At 42.8% G+C, this 15971-nt stretch overlaps 1 protein-coding gene across 1 annotated transcript in view; it reads right to left on the bottom strand.

Moving 5' to 3' along the window:
- Positions 1-6726: 6726 nt before the first annotated feature.
- Positions 6727-15971, bottom strand: part of scaf8 (SR-related CTD-associated factor 8) — a 285205-nt gene continuing 275960 nt past the window's right edge. Inside the window, exon 21 of the transcript XR_006312546.1 lies at positions 6727-8037. The gene's annotated coding sequence lies outside the window, so the exon portion shown is untranslated. The remainder of the gene's footprint in view (positions 8038-15971) is intronic.

The raw sequence follows: 15971 nt of genomic DNA, 5'->3' as shown, positions 1-15971 counted from the left end.
TTTGCAATCTCATCCATAACAAGGGACTCTGAAATCTTAACGACTGAGGTCAGGCCAACCTGCCTGTAGTTTCCTGTCTTCTGCCTTTCTCCCTTCTTAAACAAGGATATTACATTAGCCATTTTATAGTCCTCTAGGTCCTCCTTGACTCCAATGATTCCTGAAAGATCACCATCAGTGCCTCTAAAATCTCAGCTATCCCCTTCAGAACTCTGGGGTTTAGTCCATCTTTTTGGTCATTTAATCACCTTCAGATTTTTCAATTTCCCCAGCACCTTCTCTTTCGTGATGGCCGCTTCACTCACTTCTGCCCCCTAGCTTTCTTGAATTCTGGTATCTTGCTGGTGTCTTCAAATATGAAAACTGATGCTAAGTACCTATTCAGTTCCTCTGCTATTTCTTTGTTCCCGATTACTCTTCTCCACCCTCATTTTCCAGCAATGCAATGTCTGCATTTACCTCTCACTTACCTTTAGAATATCTAAAGTAACTCTTGCAATCATTTATATTACAAGCCAGGTTACTCTCATATTTCATGTTCTCCCCCTTGCTGCTTTTGTAGTTATCCTCTGGTTGTTTTTAAAGGCTGCGCAAAATTCCAGTCATGGTCTTCTTTCCTTTGTGGTTCCTCAACTTCACCCACACAGATCCTATGCTTTCTGACACGGTCATTTCTTGCTATCAATTTAATATGATTTCTTACTAACAAGGCAACCGTGTGCAGTCTGCCCATCTGTCTTTTTTTTATTTCAAAAATATACTTTATTCATAAAATAATTTGCTGGTCTGTACAGTTGGTCATGCCATACATATGTAAACTGTATATACAGAGATCAGAATTCATCATGTTTATACAGGTCTGGACATTTTTCAATCATATGCCCATATAATTAGCTGAGGCGTCAGCAGAGCCCAAATGACTGCATGGGCCCCCTGTTCTTCGTTAGGCAGGCAGACTTTACACAGTGGTCTTTCCCCACCACGCCTTGGCGGCAGATTCCCCAAGCTTCAGCGCATCCCTCAAAACGTAGTCCTGGACCTTGGAATGTGCCAATCTGTCGGTCGGCTTCGTGTCATACAGACTGGCATAGAAGAATTTACTGATCCTCATGACGTCAGCCTGAGATGATGTTATCGAGCCATCTTCTTCCTTCAGGCTGCTGAGTACGGAGCTCTCTTTATGCACCTTCTGGAAGAAGAAACGTGAGCACGTCTCGTCCTGCTCCACCGAGCGGACCCTGGACCGGAAAATTATCTTGGAGGCCTCCGAAGCAAAGAGCGAGGCTTGCTGGCCCTTCACCTCCTTGAGGTCCTCCGTGACATCAACCCCCATCGTCTGCAGGTTCTGCATACTTTCCTGGAGCTGGGACAGTTTTCCCCACCTCTCTCTCACCTCCTGAACACCTTTGAGGATGAAGAACCTCTTGATGTTCCCTTTTACTGTTTCCCACCAGTCTGCTGGGGACTCAAAGAGGGCTCACGCTGTAGGTGACAGTCGGCCAGCAGGAGGCAGTGGTCGGAGAAGAACACCGGCTTGACGTCGGTGGATCTGACCGAGAGCGTTCGGGACACAAACAGGTAATCTATCCTTGAGCGGATAGACCCGTCTGCCCGTGACCAGGTGTATCAACGCTGCGCTCCGTCTGCAGGGGCGCTGAAGACGTCGTGCAGCTTGGCATCTTTTACCGTGTCCATCAGGGCTCTGGATGTGGCGTCCAGTTTACTGTCCCCCCCGCCGGATCGTCCATCTGCATCAATGATACAGTTGAAGTCTCCGGCCAGAATGACCGGCCTGGACGTAGCCAGCAACAGTGGAAGCTGTTGTAGGACGGCCAACCGTTCACTCTTACCCACTGGGGCGTACACATTAATCAGTCTCAGGGGAGCATTCCTGTACATGACGTCGGCAACGAGGAGGCGCCCGCCCACCACCTCCTTAACCTCGGAGATGGTGAAGTTGCCTCATCGCAACAGGATACCCAGGCCGGAGGCGCGGCTATCGTTGCCCCCCGACCAAATTGACGGCCCGTGGGCCCACAAGCTCGACCATCTCCTGTAACTGCTGAGGTGCGGTATCCCACACTCCTGCAGAAACAGGACGTCGGCTTTAACGTTGGTCAGGAAGGCCATCGTAGAAACACATCGAGTAGCCGATTTGATGCTACGCACATTGATGCTGGCAATTTTTAACCCCATTTTAACAGTTTACAAGGTTAACAGTGTCCATTTGCTGCTGGTCTTGCCCCTCTGGGGTAGCTGTGTGCATTCCCGTGGTGACGGCAAACTGCTGGACCCTCCCAGGGCTGAGGTAGCCGTCCGGCTCTACGCTGGACCATTTCCCTGCTCTAGTGTCTTCGGGTCGGGCCCAGGCTCTGCATAGTTCAGTTCTCCATCTGACAGCAGGGCTGTCACAGGACCGCTGCTCCCAGTTACCTGGAGCTATGGGCCGGTGGGTACCTCTTGGTTCTCACCGGGTGGGGGGAGGCCTTTACCCGTCCCCTCAGAGGGATCGTCTTTTCCTGCTTGGGCGGTACTGCCCTCCTTTTTCCCCACAGCGCTCTGTCTCTTCCTCTGGTGACGACCCTCCTTGCGCCCGTCCTCACCGTCGGAAGAGCTGCCTGTATCTTCGCCGTGTAGGTGTCGCTTCCCCCCTCGCTGGGTGGCTTTGGGAGGTTTCCTCTTCCTGCTTTGGGCAGGCCTTGTACATGTGGCCCGCCTCTCTGCACAGATTACAGTTCTTGGCCTCCTTACATTCCTTGGTCGGGTGGCCTTCCTGCTTGCAGTTTCGGCAGACGGTCACCTTGCAATCCGCCGCTATGTGGCCTGATCTGCCGCAGGTTCGGCACACTTTGCCCATCTGTCTGTCTTTTCGATAGGTCGTGTATCTTTGGATATTTAGTTCCCAGTCCTGATCCCCTTGCAGCCATCTCTCTTTGATACTCACATTACACCTGCCAATTTCAATCTGCGCTGCAAACTCATTTATCTTGTTTTGTAAGCTGCATGAATTTAAGTCCAACACCTTCACTCCTGCATTGACTGCCCCTCTCCTCATAGCAGTTCCCTTATCTGCTGTGCCTAGATTCCAGATCGTTACATGTTCTGGAAATTTTAACCTCTGCTGAGTCATCCCCACCCCTTTTCATAATTTTCCATGCATATTCCCCCAATATTCCTCCTGAAACTTACTACCCACGTGGCTGTATTGAATTCACTTTACTCGTTCAACTAATTAATAGTAGTCATGATTGGGAGATGCCGGTGTTGGACTGGGGCGTACAAAGTTAAAGCAGCGCTCCGAAAGCTAGTGTGCTTCCAATTAAACCTGTTGGACTATAACCTGGTGTTGTGTGATTTTTAACTAATTTATATGTTGTAAACAATTGTTTCTCCAGCTAAAAATTCCTTTGTTATTAATAAGTGAAAAGACTTACATTTTTAGTGATTTTCTCATAAGTAGACAATTAAAAATTAAAGTCACAAGATTCTTTTTATCGATTATTCATTACGGAGATAAGTGTTCTCACAATTTTTATAAATTGTGCATTTTAACCCAGAAACACAACATTAGCCTTCAATTTATCAACTAGTTGACTTGGAATTGTTTTCAGCATTGTTTATTGTTTCCTGCTGCCATTGGTTACTATACGTACCCGTATATACTCGAGTAGTAGTCGAATTTTTTAACTCGTTTTTAAGGTTAAATTTATGGTGTTGATTACGACATGGATACTAATTTTGAGGGGCTGAAACTCATGCCCGTCGATATTCATACCATATCATTAGCAAAAACCCAATTCATCTCTCAACAAATAAGGAACAGAAACACAACGAATTACGGCAATTCTGAAGAGGAGAGGAGAGTGATAGCTGGTAGACTGGAAGACCCGGAGCGGAGCTGGACGAATGGCACACTGACTCATCATGTTGATCTGATATCTGTGAAGAACTAGGGTCACTTTGACACAAGACATTCCAAACTTTTGGCCAAAAATAAGGGGTTGGCTTTTACATGAGATCGACTATTATCGAGTACATACGGTAAATAAATCAAAGTACTGCTGGAAATCTGAAACAATCACAGGAAAAGCTGAAAAACTCAGCTGATCGGGCAGCATTTGTGCATAGAAATAAAGTTAACGTTCTGTTCTGAAGAAGGTAAAATCCAACTCAAAACTTTAATTACTGCCCAATCTCTTCAGCTTCCCAGTTTTTATGTGTTTGTTATTGGTTTCTACTCTACCAGGTTACAAAATAAGTTACCAACATTTTCAGTTAATTTGCTTAAACTGCACATTTATTTCATTATTGTGTCCCATCCTCTCTTTGATAGATGCCCCTGTGATTTCTCTTCAACTTTTAAGCATATTGTCAGTGTCTGTGTGTTTCTTAGTAGTTAGAAATCAAACTGCAAGGTTAGAAAAGCAAAAAAACAACTGAAAGTTCACTATAAAGTTTGTGGCCTGGGAATTTTAAGTCACTTTTAATTTTGAATCAATGACTAAAAGATGTTACAAAGAACCAATATTCATTTAACTGAGGTTTTCATTCATTTCTCTCAAGCACAACAAGAACATCAAAAATAGTTTAACTAACTTCCATACATATGACATTAATGAAAACCCTGGATTGATAACCCTCACAGATCTGGATTTCATGATGGATCTAAATTGAACATCCATTGTAATGTATTGTTAAAGAAATGTAAACTGGGTATGGGGGGCAAGTAGTAGTTAAAATTATTAAGGAAGAAATTATTTAAAACAAAATCAAGGCTGCAAGATTGTCAATTGAGTTTCCCATCTAACTGAGGGATAATTATAGGGAAGGCATTGTCTTGTGGTATTATCACTAGACTTTCAGCATTCCACAGAGACCGTTCCCTCCGTGACTCCCTTGTTAGGTCCTTGCATCCCCAACAACCCACCCTCCACTCCCGGCACCTTCGCCTGCCACCGCAAGAGGTGCAAAACCTGCAACCACACCTCCCCCCTCACCTCCATCCAAGACCCCAAAGGATCCTTCCACATCTAGCAGAGATTTTCTTGCACATCAAAAACATCTAATTTACTGTGTCCGTTGCTCTCGATTTGGTCTACTCTACATTGGGAAGACAGGACATCAAATTGTGGAAGTTTTCAGAGAACATCTCCAGGCTATGTGCGCCAAACAACTCAACTGCCCTGTGGCTGACCACTTCAACTCCCCCTCCCACTCCCACTCCCACTCCCACTCCGCCAAGGACATGCAAGTCCTGGGTCTCTTCCACCGCCAAATCCATGCCACCAACACCTGAAGGAAGAACACCTCATCTTCTGCCTTGAGATCCTCCAAACACATGGCAACAATGTCGATTTCACCAGTTTCCTCATCTCTCCTCTTCCCATCTTATCCAAGATCCAACCCTCCAACTCAGCACTGCCCTCTTGAACTGTCATACCAATCCATCTTCCTTCCCACCTATCCGCTCCACTCCTCTGTTCCGACCTATCACCATTGCCCTGTGACCTTCATCTACCTATTACCTTCCAAACTACCTTCCCCCTAGCCCCACCCCCCCTCCTATTTATCTCTCTGCCTCCTTGGGCCCCTCCCGACATTCCTAACGAAGGACTTATGCCTGAAATGTTGACTCTCCTGCTCCTCACATGCTGCCTGACCTGCTGTACCTTTCGAGCACCACACTTTCTGATCCTGATTGTTAATCCAGAGATCCAGGGGACCTCTGGTTGGAATATACTGAGGATCTGGTTGGAATCTCACCACTGCATTTGGTGGAATTTGAATTCAATAAATAAATGGAATTAAGAGTCTAATGATGCTCGGTGGCATGGTGTAAAGATAGCAATCTCTCCCTCAACATCAGCAAAACTAAAGGAGTGAACATCAACTTCAGGAAGCAAGGAGGAGGGCATGCTCATGTCTAAATCAGTGGAGATGGTCGGGAGCAGTAAGTTCCTATGATTGACAATCACCAACAATCTGTCTGAGACTACCCACATAGATGCAGCAGTCAAGAAGGCTCAACAATGCCTCTTCTTCTTCAGGAAGCTGAGGAGATTCAGCATGTCCACAAGGACTCCCATCAACATTTATAAATGCACTGTAGAAAGCACTCTTTCTGAATACATCACGGCTTGGTAGAGCAACTGCTCTGCTGAGGACCATGAGAAATTATAGAGAGTTGTGAACATAGCCCAGTCTATCACACAAGCCAACCTTCCATCCATTGACTCCATCTAAACTTCTTGCTGCCTCGGAAAGGTCGCTCACCCTGTTTATAATCTCATCCAACCTTTTCGGTCAGGCAGAAGATACAAAAGCTTAAACACATGTAACAGCAGGTTCAAGAACAGCCTTTTCCCCACTGTTATTAGACTGCTGAATGGACCTCTCAAATTTCAAATCTAACGCTGATCTTGTTTTTTGCATATCTTCTTTGCAGCCGTAACTTTGCATCTTTGCTCTGTTCTATCACGTCATGACCTGTGTATGGTAATGATCTGCCTGTACTGCATACAAAACAAAACTCTTAACTGTACTTAGATACATGTGACAATAATAAATCAAATCAAATCATGGATACATTGTTGCAAATACCCATCTAATTCACTAATGTCCTTTAGGGAAGGAAACTGTCATCCATACCTGGTCTGGCCTACCTGTGATTCCAGACCCATAGCAATATGGTTGACTCTTAACTGCTCTCTGGGCAATTAGGTATGGGCAATAAATGCTGGCCTAGCTAGCAACGCCATCATCCCTTGAATGAATAAAAATAATCTAGTGGTTACTGCACAACAGAATGCCTAGTAGTGAGTACTGGCAGTAAGATCAGTCACTTTGTCATAAACCACACAGTGCAAAGTATTCCTACCATTAAAACTATAATATCTTATCCCAATGCAGTGCCCCACAGTCTTGGTTAAAAAAAAAGCATGCTGGCTCATCTCCTCAGACAATTGCAGACTTTAAGAATAATCAATTTAATTACATTGTTACAAACAAAGATATGTTTGAAAAATTTTTCAAAATATTATTAAAATTTGATTCTGTATTGTATGTCTTTTATGCAACTTAATTGGCATCACTTTAACGACAAAGGAACAAATTAGTGTTTTTTTTCCATTTGTAAACAAAAGTATTGAAAAACAGTAGTTTCATTTACAAGCCTCAAGTAAAAGATACATTATATTCATGTTTTACATTATAACAAAATTTACAATAACAATATGCATTACTACAAAGTATATTTACATAGTATAATACACAAAGCAAGCTAATGATACTTTTACAGCACTCTTGTGCTGGCAATATTTATAGGACCTAGCTCAGAGGAAACTGCCACATCTGTCACAACAGCATTTAGATTTTTCCTTTGAATCCATCCAGCTGACCATCAGGTGACCCACTGAAGCTTTGATTGGTAAGAAAGTAACCAGTGTTTAAATGATTACAGAGTTCATCAGGTCATATTCAATCCAATTTTGTGATGAATGGAGCTGGACAACTTTGTGTAGAACTGAAGAGGAGTCATCTTGGACTCGAAACATTAAATTTATTTCTCCCTCCATAGATGCTGTCAGTTCTGCTGAGAGTTTCCAGCACCTTCTGTTTTTATTTTTGAGTTTGATAATCTGCAATATTAGATGTTATTATTATCATCTCACTGTTTAGTTTGTATGCATAAATATTAATTACACTTCCAAATCTTGTTAGCTATTTCTGCTTCTGGCTGTTTCCAGATATCCAGCATAGTAAGTATATTATGGTTTAAGTCCATAACTTTTAGCTGTTGTGGCTAATATAGTACTTTCTGTCTAACAGGTGAAATAACAGATGACATGCCTTAAATTCCGTGGTGGTTGGTGCTGAAAACGATTTTCTTCCAATGTGTTCTGGTGATATTGCTTCCGACTGACTTTGGACTCCCTGCTTGCTCCCTGCTCAGAGTCTTTGGGATCCTCTTCCTCATCAGAAACCAGGATGGATTCTCACCAGGTCGGATGTTGATGTCTTAAGGAATAGACAAATTATCTGCGAAGATAAGAAATACAAAATGTGAAGTAGCTTAATTTTAAAATATATTTACTTGTGTGTGTATATAGACCTTCTATGTGCCTATTACGCTGATGGTTGTTAATATTGGGAACAGAAAATCTTTACTAATTTAGCCCTGTGTTAGTATTCATTATTCCCAAGTCAAATATAGCAAAAACCTGACATAATAAAACATTCCAAGATGTTTTATAATGGTGGTACCAGGCAGACATTTGAGCCACGTAAGAAAATATTAGGGCAGGTTATAAAAAAAGCTTGGGTAAAATGGTAGGTCTTAAAGAGGTTCTTAAAGAAAAGAAAGCTGGAGAGGTTTAGGATAGGAAGTAGATGCTTGTGACTTTGGCATCTGAAAGTATTGCCATTAATGATGGGATGAGGGAGACCAAGGATGTGCAAGAGATGAAACCTAGAAGGATGCAGAGCTTTTGAAAGTCATAGAGCTTGAGGATGTTACAGAACAAGGTGAGGCCATGGAGGGATTTGAACACAATGTTGTAAATTTACAAATTTGAGTCTTTCTAGACTGGGAGTCACTGTGGGCAGTAAGCACCGGGTTGATGTGAAAAAAATTTGGTTCAAATTCACAAACAGGCACCAGAGTTTTTGACTTGCATTTGTTTTAGGTTGGTTGAAAAATCCCAACCTCACTTTCCAAAGATTCTGGGCAAATGGCAGAGCATTTCCTCCTATAACTTAACTGGATGAGAATAGTGGTCTTAGATGTGAAAGAACTGTGGCCAGAAATCCTTTTCTGTTGCATTCATTTTTCAGGCACAAACTAGAGATTCATAACACCAAAATATAATGTAAATTGTTCAAGCTTGAAGTATGTTCAAGATGTACATGTATTTGAACACTCTTTAGTAGTCCTGATGCCACCCTGAAAGTTTTAAAATTTAACCTATTTTCCTAATCAATCCATTCAGAGTGGTTATTATACACCTCCTGGAAAAAATGGGACTTGAACCCAGGTCTCTTGGTCTGGGGTAGGGACACTCACACTGCGCCACAAAAGCCCCTCTACCTGAAAGTTAGGTTAAGCCTTTCAAAATATTTCATTCAGGTTTGCTCAATTATTAAAGAGCTGATTTATGATATAAGTTTGTGGCAGTCCCTGATTCATCCACTTCTAAATTTGTTCTACTAATAGTGTGAATGTTGCCCTCAGGTCTTCATCTCCACTCTGTGCTCCTAGTAAAGATGATGAGGTACAAATGTAAAGAGGAACAAGTGGGAGTGTGGTGCAGATGGGGAAAGGTTTTTTAATATCCTCTCTAAGCCTCCAGAACCCAGTTAATTTTCATAATTGACTCCAAATTAGGACACTTGCTGTTAATCTAGCTGCAAAAAATAATTGTTAGTTGATTGATTAATTACATAAATAAGGTTAGACAGATATGGCAGTGAGAGTGGTTTGCTGTGACTGCAAGATATTGGAATGCATTGCAGTCCCGGACAACCATGTTTCTGGTGTGTCTGCTGCTTGAGTAACTAAATTAAAGCTGTTAAAATGGAGCCGGAGTTGCAGATATTACAGAGCAGCAGGAGGATAATTACCTGGAACCTTCATTCCAGGAGGCAGTCATATCCCTTGGGTTAGACAAATTGTTAGAAGCAGTAATTGCCAGACACAGGAGGTTGTGACTCCTTCATTAATATCATAATCTGCTCTTGATTTTGGCTAACTTGCCAATGGTGCTTGTTACCTATAAATTGTTTCGCCAGTATTTCTAACTCTTTCTATTCTTAATCTCTGCCCACTCTGATTATGATTTTACTTCATGATCTTCTGAAGCTAGACACTTTCTTACGAAGGTCCTTATGTCATCCTAGTTTTCAAATTTTGCCATTCAGTCTGCCTTTCCAAAATATTGTGTGTTGTATAATATTTCTTCCCTACCTTGATCACTGTGTAACCATGACTTGTAAAGGTTATTAAATCCTTTATTTGTGCAAATTTTCATCTGTTATTGCAGATAGAGTAATAGAGATGTACAGCATGGAAACAGACCCTTTGGTCCAACCCGTCCATGTCGACCAGATAATCTAATCCAATCTAGTTCCACCTGCCAGCACCCGACCCATATCTCTCCAAACCCTTCCTATTCATACACCCATCCAAAACACTTTAATAGATTGCTATTGTACCAGACTCCAACACTTCCACTGGCAGCTCATTCCATACATGTACCACCCTCTGTGTCAAAAAGTAGCCCCATAGGTCTCTTTTTTTATATCTTTTCCCTCTCACCCTAAACCTATGCCCTCTAGTTCTGGACTCCTCAACCCCAGGGAAAAGATTTTGCCTATTTACCCTATCCATGCCCTCATCATTTTGTAAACCTCTATAAGGTCACCCCTCAGCCTCCAGGGAAGACAGCCACAACCTGTTCAGCCTCTCTCTATCGCTCAAATCCTCCAACCCTGGCAACATCCTTGTAAATCTTTTCTGAACTCTTTCAAGTTTCACAACATCTTTCCGATAGGAAGGAGACCAGAATTGCACGCAATATTCCAACAGTGGCCTAACCAATGTCCTGTACAGCCACAACATGACCTGCCAACTCCTGTACTCAATACTCTGACCAATAAAGGAAAGCATACCAAATGCCTTCCTCACTATCCTATCTACCTGCGACTCCACTTTCAAGGAGCTATGAACCTGCACTCCAAGGTCTCTTTGTTCAGCAACACTCCCTAGGACCTTATCATTAAGTGTGTAAGTCCTGCTAAGATTTGCTTTCCCAAAATGCAGCACCTCTCATTTATCTGAATTAAACTCCACCTGCCACTTCTCAGCCCATTGGCCCATCTGATCCAGATCCTGTTGTAATCTGAGGTAATCCTCTTCGCTGTCCACTACACCTCCAATTTTGGTGTCATCTGCAAACTTACTAACTATACCTCTTATGCTCGCATCCAAATCATTTATGTAAATGACAAAAAAGTAGAGGACCCAGCACCAATCCTTGTCGCACTCACAGGCCTCCAGTCTGAACCCTCCTCCTAACACTATGGGCAATTTAGCATGGCCAATTCACCTGACCTGCACATCTTTGGACTTTGGGAGGAAACCGGAGCACCTGGAGGAAACCCACACAGACACGGGGAGAATGTGCAAACTCCACACACAGTTCCCCGAGGCGGGAATTGAACCCGGGTCCCTGGCACTGTGAGGCAGCAGTGCTAACCACCGTGCCGCCCAGATAAAAAGTGTTTGCTTTTATTTATTTACTACTATTCCCTGCATAGACCTCACTTGTTGATAAGGCAAAAGACAGGACTGCAGATGCTGAAAAACAGAGTTTAGAGCAGAGTGGTTCTGGAAAAGCACAGGAGCCCAGGCAGCATCCGAGGAGCAGGAAAATTGATGTTTCGGGCAAAAGGCCTTCATCAGGAATCATTCCTGATGAAGGGCTTTTGACCGAAACGTTGATTTTCCTGCTCCTCGGATGCTGGCTCACTTATTGATACTCAATTAAACTCTGTACCTTTCTAAACCACTTTGCTTGTTTTTAACCATATCACTGCACTGTTCTGTTGGAAAGACTTTTTTTCGATTAAATTTCTTAATATCCCTTCACCTACCAATCCACTCCTGAACCCCAAGTTTAATTTAATGTACCATCCAAAGGCCAAGTTGTAGAATTCACCAGGACACTTGTCCCAGCCTATAGCAATAGAACAGCTGGCACCAATGCCCATGAATCAAAAATGCATTTTGACATAGCCTAGTCTCAGAGACATGCATTTAACTTTTCATGTGCTTGATCACCTGTCGAAAGGGACATGACTGGTAACAGTGTAAAGGTGATTACTTTTGATATTTTAATTTGGACATTTACTTGTCAAATTCTCTCAGCAGAAAAATATTCTCGCACCACTTGTGTTGTTGGTTCATATGTGGACCATTACAACTGGATCCTTCCTCGCCTCACACCAAGTTTGTGAGGAGATATTATTAACCCTGGCACTGGATGGTAACACAACTTCTTCGTCATTGCAACAGAGAACAATATCTATCCCCTTGAGTTACCAACCTTTTTCATTACCAAATTCCTTTTCACTCCCTTCCAATTTCAATGACATCTTGCACCATGTTACTATAATCAATTTATTGTCCTTCACCTCATCCAACCAGATAATAGGGAATGTGAAGTTGAAGCTGAAGATCAGTCATGATTAGACTGATGATGGCATGAATGGTGGCATCTATGCCTGCTCCTATTTCTTATATTCTTGTGTTTTTACTTAGGTTAATTACTGATTTTTCACATCAGGCTGCTACTGGTTTTGTGGGCATTGTTTTTGCTACTGTGTTTGCAATAACAATGCTAGATTTTATAATTTTCCAAAAGCAGCTTTGAAGACAGAAGGAACATGTAATATGCAGCAGGAGCCCTTCCGCTTTCTAACTGACCACTGGATCTGTTTGAAATTATGCAAAGTAGGGAGGGGACAAGGTGTTGAATAGTCTGCCCTCCTGCTGTTGAGCACATTGAGGCAATCAATTGTCCAATTTATAGCAAATTAAGGATCTCATTTGGTCATCATTGGTATTTTACCCATGGTGGGGTAGGCACATGTCATCCAGGAGGCCAGGAAGCTTCAGCTACATGGGCTGATGTTGTACAGTGGGCCTTGGGTAAGGTTGCCTTATGGAAACCTTTGTAGGCCCTCTTGGGCCAACATGCCCCAAGGCCTTTTGCCCTTTAAACTCTACCACAAGCCTCTTCAACCCAGCATCATCCCCTTCCCAAAGGCCATTGCCCTCAGCCTCGAGTTGGCCCCAGAGAGAGCACTGATCCTATTTCTGCAACACTGCATGTAGTGACCATAGTTCAGCAGTGGCCATCAATTCCAGTGGCACTGCTGGAACTGTAGAGCTGCTAGCCAAATATGTGTCATTCCTCTTAGGTGGAACTCTCTCCTGACAGGGGGACTGAAGTCTTCTCTTAAACCAATTAATGCTATTTTCAGAGTTAAATTGCTAACAGGCTACCATTGGTGTCATGGTGGCCATTCTCCACCCTACTAACTTTGAAGGATTATGTGGAGAACAAAAGCAGGTCCTTACAAAATTCAGTCCAGCAAGTGGAGTTTTTAGAAGAATGTTTTGGAGAAGTATTCGTTTCTGTTGACTATTCCTATTGTTCTTGCAGTACTTTGCTGTACCTACCTTTTGAGATGGAGATGGCAGATAATCAACAGCAGCAGGATTCTGCCATAAAATCAAGGTTGTTAAATCCTAAGAGACCAAACGTGGAATGTGCACATGAAAATATAAATCAGAAGCAGTAGTAGGCTACTTAGCCTGCTCCGCCATTTGACAAGAACACGATTGATCTGAATGTGCCCTGAAATCCACTTTCCACTCTATCCTCCTCTCCTGAGACTCATTTGTCAATCAAGAATCTATCCAACTCAAGTCCTACCCATTGTATGTTATGCAAAATGTTTACTCACACCTTCGACAAAAAGTTTTAATCATTGGATACTCTTACTTAAAATCAGCAGTTAGCAATTTGGAGACTATATACTTCAATACCAGCTTCACAAGCTTTTTTTTATTCGTTCATGGGATGTGGGCATTGTTGGCTGGGCCAGCATTTATTGTCAATCCCTAATTTCCCAGAAGGCAGTTAAGAGTCAACCACATTGCTTGGGTCTGGAGGCCCGTGTAGGCCAGACCAGGTAAGGATAGCAGTTTCTTCCCTAAAGAAAATTAGTTAACCAGATGATTTTTATCCAAACAATTGACAATGGTTTCATGGCCATCATTAGACACATTGGGGTGCTGGTGCTATTTGAAAGCAAACATGACCATAAAATCTCAGGGCCCTTGAATAACAGCTCTTCCAGCTGTTTGTGTCCTTAAAACCTATTCAATGTTGAGATTCTGCATCTCCCCTTTAAGATAATCAAATTTGAGGCCAGCTAGAATTACTGGAATTAACCTGAATTTGGATTGCACAATTTTTCAAAATTCTGTCAACCTCTTTCAAAAACAAGCTCATGTTCATAACCCTACAAGAAAGAAGCTAATTCTTTAATAACATCTTTGAGCTCTCAATTAAACAGTAAAATTAACCATCGTTCTGAGGTAATGATAGGTTGTGGAAAGTGGCCAAGCATTCATAAAGAACCTTTACGTTAATGTCAACAGAGCAGTAAGACTGTGCTATTTTCTGGGTCTGTAGATTGTTAAGGTGCAAAGATGGCCTTTAGTAGACTGATGTGCTTTTCCTGTCGGATGTGGGAGATTAGAGAGAGTTTCCATGTTCCTGATGATTATGTCTGCAGTAAGTGTGTTTGCTTCTGAATCCTATCAGATCACATGGATCAGTTGGAGCAGCGGTTAGAGGCAATGAAGAAATTACAGCAGCTGGGGGGTGTAATGAATGGCAGAAAAGGAAGGGAGAAAAAACGCAGATACATTCAGATAGATGGGTTACCTCCAGGAAAAGTAGGAGAGGAGGGCAGGTAGTGCAGGAGTCTCCTGTGGCTATCCCATCTCAAACAAGTATGTTGTTTTGGAAAATGTAGGGGTGGTGGACTGTCATGGAAATGTAGCACAAACAGCCAAGTTTCTAGTACTGAGACTGGCTCGAATGTAACAAGGGGTCATCAGGTTCCAAGCAATCGATTGTGATAGGGGACTCTCTAGTCAGAGGCGTAGACAGATATTTCTGCAGCCGGCAGTGAGAAATAAGAATGGTATGTTGCCTCCCTGGTGCCAGAATCAAGGATATTTCAGACAGAGTGTGGAATATGCTTAAAGTGGAGAGAGACCAGCAGGAGGTTGTTATGCACATTGGAACTAACGACATATGAAGGGAAAAGGATGAGATTCTGAAGGGAGAATGTCGAAAGTTAGGCAGGAATTTAAAAAGGAGTTCCTCAAGGGTAGTAATATCTGGATTACTCTTGGTGCTATGAGCTAGTGAAGGTACGAATAGAAGGATAGAGCAGGTGAATACATGGCTGAGGAGCTGGTGCAGGGGAGAGGATTTCACAGTTTTGAATCATTGGAATCTCTTCTGGGGTAGAAGTGACCCATTAAGAAGGATAGATTGCACCTGAATTGGAGGGGGACTAATATACTGGCAGGGAGATATGTTAGAACTGCTCAGGAGAATTTAAACTAGTAAGGTGGTGGAGGTGGGGGTGGAAGCACAGGGAGATGGTGGGGGTGGAAGCACAGGGAGATGGTGAGGAAAGGGATCACTGAGACTGGTACTGTTGGGAAAAGAAGCACGTCAAACAGTCAAGGCAAGTAGAAACAAAGCAGAGAATGAGGTAGGACTGATAAATTAAACTGCATTCATTTCAATGCAAGAGGCCTAACACAGAATGCAGAATAATTCAGGGCATGGTTAGGAACTTGGGACTGGAATTTCATAGCATTTACAGAGATGTGACTCAGGGTTCGAAAGGACTGGCTGCTTAATATTCCAGGATACAAATGGTGTAGGAAGGATAGAAAGGGGAGCAAGAGTGCTTTTCAATAGGGATAACATTATGGCTGTATTCAGGGAGGATACTCCTGGGAATACATCCAGGAAAGTTATTTAGGTGGAACTAAGAAATAAGAAAGGGATGATCACCTTATTGAGATTGTGCAATAGACCCCCAGTAGTCAGCAGGAAATTGAGAAACAAATTTGTGAGATCTCAGTTATCTGTAAGGATGATGGGGTGGTAATGGTAGGGGATTTTAATTTTTCAAACATAGACTGGGACTGCCATAGTGTTAAGGGTTTAGATGGAGAGGAATTTGTTAGGTGTGTACAAGAAAATTTTCTGATTCAATATGTGGATGTACCTATACAGAAGGTGGAAAAAGTTGACCTACCCTTGGGAAATAAGGCAGGGCAGGTGACTGTGGTGTCAGTGGGGGAGCACTTTGGG

The sequence above is a fragment of the Chiloscyllium plagiosum genome, chromosome 9, assembly GCF_004010195.1.
Source record: "Chiloscyllium plagiosum isolate BGI_BamShark_2017 chromosome 9, ASM401019v2, whole genome shotgun sequence".
Taxonomy (NCBI): domain Eukaryota; kingdom Metazoa; phylum Chordata; class Chondrichthyes; order Orectolobiformes; family Hemiscylliidae; genus Chiloscyllium; species Chiloscyllium plagiosum.
This window is presented reverse-complemented; position numbering and strand designations above follow the sequence as displayed.